Source organism: Pelodiscus sinensis, chromosome 4, assembly GCF_049634645.1.
Source record: "Pelodiscus sinensis isolate JC-2024 chromosome 4, ASM4963464v1, whole genome shotgun sequence".
Classification (NCBI taxonomy): Eukaryota; Metazoa; Chordata; order Testudines; family Trionychidae; genus Pelodiscus; species Pelodiscus sinensis.
This window is the reverse complement of record NC_134714.1, coordinates 35,045,119-35,053,866: the sequence shown is the minus strand read 5'-3', so window position 1 is coordinate 35,053,866 and position 8,748 is coordinate 35,045,119. Positions and strand designations below refer to the sequence as shown.

The 8,748-nt window shown below is 38.7% G+C and overlaps 1 long non-coding RNA gene across 1 annotated transcript; it reads right to left on the bottom strand.

Annotated features, from left to right (window-relative positions):
- Positions 1-5,566: 5,566 nt before the first annotated feature.
- On the bottom strand, positions 5,567-8,245 carry LOC142828964 (uncharacterized). The gene is made up of 3 exons (XR_012903152.1): positions 8,018-8,245; positions 6,474-6,538; positions 5,567-6,296 (listed from the first exon to the last, which is right to left on the bottom strand). It is a non-coding gene; the product is annotated as an uncharacterized LOC142828964 (long non-coding RNA).
- Positions 8,246-8,748: the final 503 nt, after the last annotated feature.

Below are 8,748 nucleotides of genomic sequence, written 5' to 3'. Positions count from 1 at the left end.
CATACCTACTCTCCTCTGAGGGCTAGGTATCCTGTCTAGATTTATATCCCATAATGTATGGCTACTATGGGTCTCCTGTGCTGCACCATTTCCCTTCACCAGGAGGACACACTGTAGTGCATCCTGGGAGATACAGTCTGACCAGGGAGGCTGGCCCTCACAGGAGAGTGGGAATGTAGTATAGTGGAACTACGCATTCCGTAAGTCACCACAGCAGTATATCCAAATTGAAATATTTAGGTTTACAGCCACAAATCTGAATGGAAACATTAGGCACCCAAATTACAATTTCCACAAAGCATATTAACAGTTATTCTTTCTCAAAAAGCGTTAATAGAAATTAGTGGAGTTACACACCTGGGATGAATTTGGACCCTGATGTTATGTGCACCTGATGTTTAGAACTAAATTTCTGAGGCAAGGTAATGAATTGTATTTTGTAGCAAGGTAACCTTTGAATCACCACCATAATAAGAGACACAGGCCAAAAGCATTTGCTGATGCTCAATATAATCTATACAAGATTTAAATCAGGTCCAAATAGTGTATTTAATGACAAGTCCTTCTGTCAAAATAGATTCAAAGCTAATGTAGTAAGTCCACTCAATAAACGAGGTGTGATTTCACAACTGGTAAACAGCTATTCAAATACCACATGGGTTGGGCGCCCCAGTACATGTACTGAAATGCCAAAAACTGAAATGATGATGTAATGGTCTTTAATATAAAATCACCAAGGTCAAAATTTTGAACAGAAAGTATCTGACTATGTTCCAGAATTTCATTTTTAAAGTACTAAATACAAAAAGTAAAATACAATGAACACTATTTGTAACTGTAAATGATAATAATATAATTAATGTTTATTGAAATGCCCTGTGAGTCCAGGAAATGGACTTTATGGAAATGTGTGTATATACATTTATCTCTTTGTGGGTTTACCTCTGTTGTCCTCCTATTTCATCACATGCCAGGCACTCTGATAATCCTCTTGTATGTATAGATTATTTTCCATGCCAAAAACTAGAGGCAAAATTTCAGAAATCAATCTTTAAAAGGACAGGATATTCCCACAGTTAAGGATGAGTTCAGATAAACATATTACCAAGCTTTGGGGTTCCTCCAGCAGCAGCAGCAGCAGCTTTCTGTGATCGATCACTAAAGAAACCCATTATAAGGTTTTCAACAGGCGCTGCTTGAAATTAATATCAAGCTTTCGCAACTGTTAAGATGAAAAAATAGCTCAAGCACCATATAGACTGTATTTCACCCTACAGGGTGAATCCATGATGGAAAAGGGTGGAATGCATCAACAAATCTAGTGCCAAATGAAATAGAATGAAGTCTGAAAATATTCGCTCTGCTTTTTACTTTGCCCACATTCACACTTGCCAAAGCCAAAATATGGGACAAAGGCCCAAACCAAGGGACACCAAACATTCCTGATAGAAATTTGAAAAGATGTAAGTCATCCCAGTAATGTAAAAGGCCTCATTTTCCAACTTTAGTTTCATGATTTTTTATTTCTAATGTAAATACATTTCAACAAAAAGAATGATTTTTTTTCAGAGACCCTGAGCACCTGCCGCTTCCACCAAGGTTCTAAAACCCAGGCTTCCACTTCCATTTTAGGAACAGACAGTCCACCAAGGCAAATGTTGCATTTTAAAGGTAGGAAAGATGACCTTTTGGGATTCTGGAGGTCCGAGTTCAAATTAAAGATCTGCTAAAGCTTTCCGCTGTCACCTCTGCCTAATACAATGGCCAAGTGCAGAGTTTTTACTGGAAAGTCTGGTCAAAAGGGGGATCTGACAGATCTACTGACTGGACACTCAAAATCTGGTTACTGTGAATGGGTTAGATAGGAAGGCACCAGGGCACCATCCGCTCACAGAGGCTGTCAGCACCCTGCCCACCCCTATCCTGCACCCCCCTCCCATCCAAATCCTGCACCCTCACCAACACCCACATCCATACCCCAAGTCCACTCCTGCACTTTACTTCCCACCCAGATCCCACACCCACAGCCTACTTTCTGGCAGTATGCTCCTACAAACGGAACCCCTAAAATTTGCCCCACCCATTGGGGAGATCCAGAAAATCTACTAGCTCTGGGTCTATCCTGAGGGGTAAGCCCTGAGCCTTGATGCCTCCCCCCACCATTACCTGCTCCATGGGACTGGAGCTTGAGTTGAGTGTCTTTTTTCCCTGCCTCACAGTTGTGGACCTATGACCATTATTTTTTCTCCTTCGCATTTGGGGGCCAGGTCCGTGAGTGTTTGAGTTTTTTCTTTCTTGTTTTTTTTTTTGTTTATTTTTGGTGTTTTTTGTTTGTTGTTGTTGTTGTTGTTGTGGGGTTTGGGGTTTTTTTGTTTGGTTGCTTGCTTGCTGTTTTCTTGTATGTGGCCCCTCACTGATCAGTGGACTCCGAACCAAAACAAAAAAAAAAAGGTTCCCATGTCTGGCCTAGAATAATCTCTGCTGGAGCCTCTAGGTGCTACTGAAATAAAGTATCATCTGTTGGAACACCTATCATTAACTAGGAGGCTGTGCCCCTGTTTGCTACAGCACCGGGGAAGAGGAAAGGTCATGTGGTTCCTGCCCCCTCTCCCGCCCCGCCCTGGAGCACTGGGGAGATCGGAGAGACCAAGTGGCTCCCATCTGCCACCCAGAGCACCAAGGAAGGAGGGAGGAAGAAAGGATGCCAGACAGCTGAGGAGGAAGGGGCTGTGAGATTCAGCGTGATATGCTGATGTCACTATCTGTTCCCACGGGAAAAGTTTTTTGGAGAGAGAGAGAAAGAGAGAGAGAGAGAGAGAGAATGATGTTGAAGTAAAGTACAATTTGCTTTTCAACAACATTATTTTTCTCCATTATTTTCTTGTCCTGTTGTATATTTGGAGGGGAGAGGGAGGCATTCTTTCCAACTGTGTCATCACAGGAGCTATAAACACCAATCCAGGGCCTCAAGAAAAACACCACAACTTAGATCTTTGAAGAAAATTGCCCTTTGAAACAAGCCCGATGCCATGTCTCAGGCAAGACCGAGTCTGAATATATAATGTATATTGTTTGGGTGAGGGTTTTTTTTTACCCTTTATCTATTTCTCTGCAGGACTGTGCATTCTTCTTTATTTCTTGATACTTGCAGCCATCTATCTATTTTCATAGCAGTTTAAATGATTACTTGAAATGTCATGAATGAGAGTAAATCCTTAACAGACATATTTTGTTAAGGCTTGTAGGAATCATACACTAGTAATCCCGATGCTTATTGGGAATTGGAGCAGAACATTAGAAACATCAAAGGGAATTTAGCTTTAGCATATTGAGTTTTCTCTCTACTTTTTAAGCCTTCAGTGGGCCAGCCTATTATTTTTTCATTGTTATTTTAGATTGCAATCTTCCAAAATAACATGATTGGCTTTATTGCTATTTTATATTAGAATAATTTCCACTTTCTCATCAGAAAATTCATTATTTAACTCTCTAAAGCAGCTCCCATGTAAACAAAATGATTTTCTTAGGAGAGAGGATTTTTTCCCTAAATTCCTACATTTCTTGGCATCTATAAGCCTTTAGCATAAAAGTCCTTCCAGCTAGAGTTTGCTCTCAATTATACTAGTGTACTGTATATCCAGTGATTCTGCTGATATTTACACCTCTGTGGCTCAAATCAGAATCTAACCATGTAGATGTAAAGTTATTGGCCATATTAATGATTAATTTTAGTCTCAAAAGAATTTGTAAACACAGCAGAATAAGGAAGACTAAGAATAAGGAGAGTGTGTAGTTTAGATTAGAACATGACACTGAAATTTTGGTGTCTGGAGGTCAGGCACAGTCTCTCTCACAATGGCTTGATATATGACATAGGCCAAGTCATATGAGGCCACATTTTCAAGAGTGAAGCGCCTATAGTTGGAGACCGATTTTTAAAACCTTCACCTATGGTTTACACACCCACATAAAGGACCCGATTGCTCCCATTGACTCCCATTGTGATATGTAGGGTCAGATTTCAAACCAGTTCAGTCCCAGAACATCCGAGCTCCTTTGAAAATGTAGCCGCTTATCTCAGGTGCCTGCATTGGGTGCTATACTCCTCTGAAAATCAAACTCTGCTTGTGGGTGCTGAGTTCTTTTGAAAGCCAGACACCTAATCCCTCCATGTTTCAGCTTCTCCACTTCACAGTGTGGGTGCATGCCAACTACATTAGGGATTATTCAAAGAAAAAAACAATTTGAGCATCTGGCATCTATCATAGCAGGTAAAGAACTGAACAAAGATTATCAGCCCTTACATCTGTCAGTCTCACTTATCTTCTCTGTATTTCTAGCTGTTTATTCATACCTGTTTATCTTAATATTGCTTTCAGTAGGAGCAAACCAGTGTTGTGAACTATCTTGTCAGTTACGTGTCTGAGCAAAAATGACAGTGTCTAAATGTAGCAGACATTTTTAATAACCATTATGACTTTGATTTCCCTATATTTCAAATGTTCTCTCCTTTCCTGTGTAATTTTTACCTTAGGGCAGTTCAGTTGCCAAGCAGACAATTCCTATTATCTGTGATGCTGCCACAGCCATCTGACTCGGTGATAATCAGACATAGATCTCTATGTATGTTTCCCTCCATCATATGAAAACAAGATCATGCGTGTTTCATCATGCGAACACAGTGCAATGCTTCTTGAGTAGTCAATACACTATTCTAAATACACACAGAAGATATCTTCTGCAAAAAGTTTCTTGCACAAAAAGCCTTCAGTGTAGACATAGCCTACGAGTATAGGATAGGATAGCTAAACCTCCATCATTTTGGACAAACATACATTATCTAGTTTTAACCTCTTCAGATGTTCCTGTACTCAGAAACTGTCATCAGACATTGTTGACCTATAGTTTACAGATCTAACTCATTCCTTGGGCAAAAGCCGTAACTTCCTTGCATGACCTCATATTTAAAGATCTTCACATGTCTTCCTTGTAGTCTCCATAATTTTAAAATAAATACCATAGTAATCCAAGAGACAATAGAGTTGAATTTTTTAATTTCTACTATTGTGATTCCCTAATGCTCACCCATTTTTGTCATGAGATAAACATTCAGCAGTAGGTAGAGGGTACAAATGTCCCATTAAGCCCTTTTACTCGCTTGGGATGTTGGGAGTACACATTTCCCTGTTCTAGAGGGGATTGTACTGAATGAAGTAAGACATCAAATAGCCTCACCTTTGCAAAATGCAGGACTATATAGCACTTTAAAGACTAACAAGATGGTTTATTAGGTGATGAGCTTTTGTGGGCCAGATCCACTTCCTAAGATCAAATAGTGGAAGAAAATAGTCACAACCATATATACCAAAGGATACAATTAAAAAAAAATGAACACATATGAAAAGGACAAATCACATTTCAGAACAGAAGGGGGATGCGGGGGGGGGGGGGGGAGAGGGAAGGAAGGTAAGTGTCTGTGAGTTAATGATATTAGAGGTGGGGAAAGGTAGATGTCTGTGAGATAATGGTATTAGAGGTGATAACTGGGGAAGCTATCTTTGTAATGGGTAAGGTAGTTGGGGGTCTTTGTTCAATCCCCCCCAGAGAGTGTCGAATTTTAGCATGAATGACAGTTCAGAGGATTCCCTTTCAAGTGCAGATGTAAAAGGTCTTTGTAGCAGAATGCAGGTAGTTAAGTCGTTGAGACAGTGTCCTTTCTGGTTGAAATGGCAAGAAATTGTTTTTTCTTTGTGATCCTGTCTGATATCTGTTTTGTGGGCATTGATCCTTTGGCGAAGTGTCTGAGACGTTTGTCCAATGTACATAGCAGACGGACACTTTTGGCACATGATAGTATAAATTATATTTCTGGATGCTGTGGAAGAGAGACATTCTTGTTCAGAGATTGCTACATAAACTTACACCACTTGAAAATTCTGGCCTGTGGCTTCTTTGTTAAAGGGTTTTGGCCATGAATCAGAGAGAGAGAGAGAACTGAAGGGCAAGAAATTGGTAAAGTTAACAATTGCATTATGTGTGAAAAGTTAAATCCAGCTTTCTATCCCCAATACAGTGTATGTGAGAACAGAGGTCAGGGAAGCTACCAGCATGCTTGTCAGCACAGAAAACTTAGTTGGCCAACGGAAAAGGCAGCTACTGAACTATTTTACATCTGTATTTATTACTAAACAGGCACGCAGCAAGTCTTGTAAGGAAAAGGAGCCTGCAGCAACTGTATTCTCCAGCAGAAATATCAGCACAGTAGCATGAAGCCTTCTAATAAAGAGCATGGAGGGCTGTGGGGAAAAATAAATAAGAAGTTGAAAGCATAAAGAAACGAAATAACTTCTCTTTCTGCTTTAGGATACAGATTTTCATTTACATTGAATTTGACCTTATGAGAATATTTTCAGTGGCCTTAGAGCAAAAAGAGTAATGTTCACTTGAACAGTCAAAACAAGAACAATACTTACATTGAATTGAAAGAAATCTCTAGTTGGCGTTTTGGCACAGTGATTCTGAGCTAGCCTGTTAACAACTGGAGAAAACGAAAACAGGTAAAAATCAGTTTGGAGAGATGACAGCGTTGAAAAGAATTTTTTAACTGGATACTTTTCCTCCCTACTCTGTGTCAATATTATCAGGAACCCAACCACATATTAATTCAACCCTGGCTACAAAAAACGAATATAAATAGAAAATATTTCCTAAAATTAACAAATAAAAATATTTTTGAAAAAAAAATCCTTGGATGGAGTTTCTGCAGAGTTCAGAAACTAAATGTGACAAAATTGTGTTGTGCCTGACACACGTATGAACTACAAAGTGAAATTAAGAAAAAAGAAGTGTGAAGGTCTTCCTTCATGAAACGGTAAAAGGCAAGTACACTGTTGTCAACTCTCATAATTTTATTCTTAGTGTTGTGACATAGCATGTTTTAATGAAAGCATTTTTCTAGTCATTACATGAGAGTCTCAGCTTTCATAGGTACAAAAGTAAGTTTCTGTCCCTCACACAACTCTGTGAAAAACTGTGAGAAAACAAAAAATCTTGAACACATGATCTGTAGAAACCTTAAAGACTCAAAAATTAGAAGTCAAAGAAAAAGAAACTAAGATTTATTTATTTTAAAAGCTGATGATTTTTAGGATTGCCTTATGTGATTTGGGGCATATTTTTCAATGTCCAAAATTGGCATAGCTGAATCTAGATTGTTGTTTGTAACACAATCAAACACATAATTTTCCAAATATATTTGAGACTTGCTTTTGCTGCCATTTGAACTCGATGTAATTGAGAGAAACTGTACAGAAGTCAATAGTGTTATAATGCTGTAACAATGACAGTTTTCATTGGGGACGTGGCCCATAGAACACAGCAATTGTACTGTTTCTCAAGATGTCTTAGCTCAAATGGATTTCCTAATTCAACTGAAGGGTATTGATATTAGGAATTTTCAAACCTACCACATACACTCAGTGCACAGATCCTACATTTTCTCAACATAACAGGGGCACATTGATCTATTTTACACATGAAAAAGTTATTTGCCTATACTAATTAATGAGCAGTTTTTGTTATTGGTTCACATATTCTTGTTGTAAATGACAGTGATAAGTTGCTCTCCATATCCATAGAGAGTAAGACAAGACATAATTGACTTAGTTTGAAGCAAGAGAGATTCAGGTCTGATATTTGGAAAGCTTTCTAACTATAAGAATAGTTAAGCACAAGAACAAGTTACCTAGAGAGAATATGGAATCCCCATCATTACAGGTTTTTAAAAACAGGTTTGACAAATACATGTCAAATCTCTGACAAATACCTGTTAAGGATGGTTTAAGTATACTTACCTTTGTGTGGGAAAAATACTATATATCTCCTTAAGGTTTTCTGCATCCCTACCATTCTATGATTATATATTATGTTTCCAAGAATTCATTTGGCTAGCAATCGAGAAAATTCTAATCATATGTGGGTTAACATTCTACCTCATGGCAGCCATAAAATTCTTTACCTTCAGATTTGTCCTAAAAAATCTTTAAATAGATTTTCCTTTTCTTGGAGTTCTCATTCTTAATTGTGAAGCAGGAAAGGGGGTTTTAAGTTACATGAAGAATTCCCAGATCAATTCTTTGGCTTCCCATCTGGCAAATAATCTGACAATACCCCATTCCAATGAAGTACTAAATTAATTTGGCAGAAAATATCTTGGTTGGTAATAATGACAAAGGATGTGATCTCGCCTCAATTCTGTGTTCCTGGTATGGGTATCCAGCCTGGTATTCTGGAGTAGACACAGGTGTCTTGTCTCAGAATTTTAATTTATGGGGCTTGACTCTCTAAATTTCATTCAATATGCTGTTATAACTTTTTTAAAATGTAAAATTCAGCTGTTTTGTATTTATTTGATCTGTTTCTCAGTGTGTTATCAAATCAATAACCAGGAATCTGTGAAGCTACATGGATAAAATAAGAACTGACACAATTTGCTTCAACATTGCAATTGAACCTGAACTGAACTTTTATCAAGGTATGTGTTTGAGAGGGTGTTCTCCCGACACTAGGTTCTGAAGGTGACTAGGTCCTGGATGAGCTACCTGAGCTGCACCTGGAGAAGGAGCCAGGGAGCAATGAGCCCTAATTAAAGGATGACTCTCACCTGGACAGGAACAAGCTTATATGTGTCAGGTAGTAGAGGGCAGAAAGGGGCTGCAAGAACAAAGCCTGCAGTCCCTCTCTCTCTGC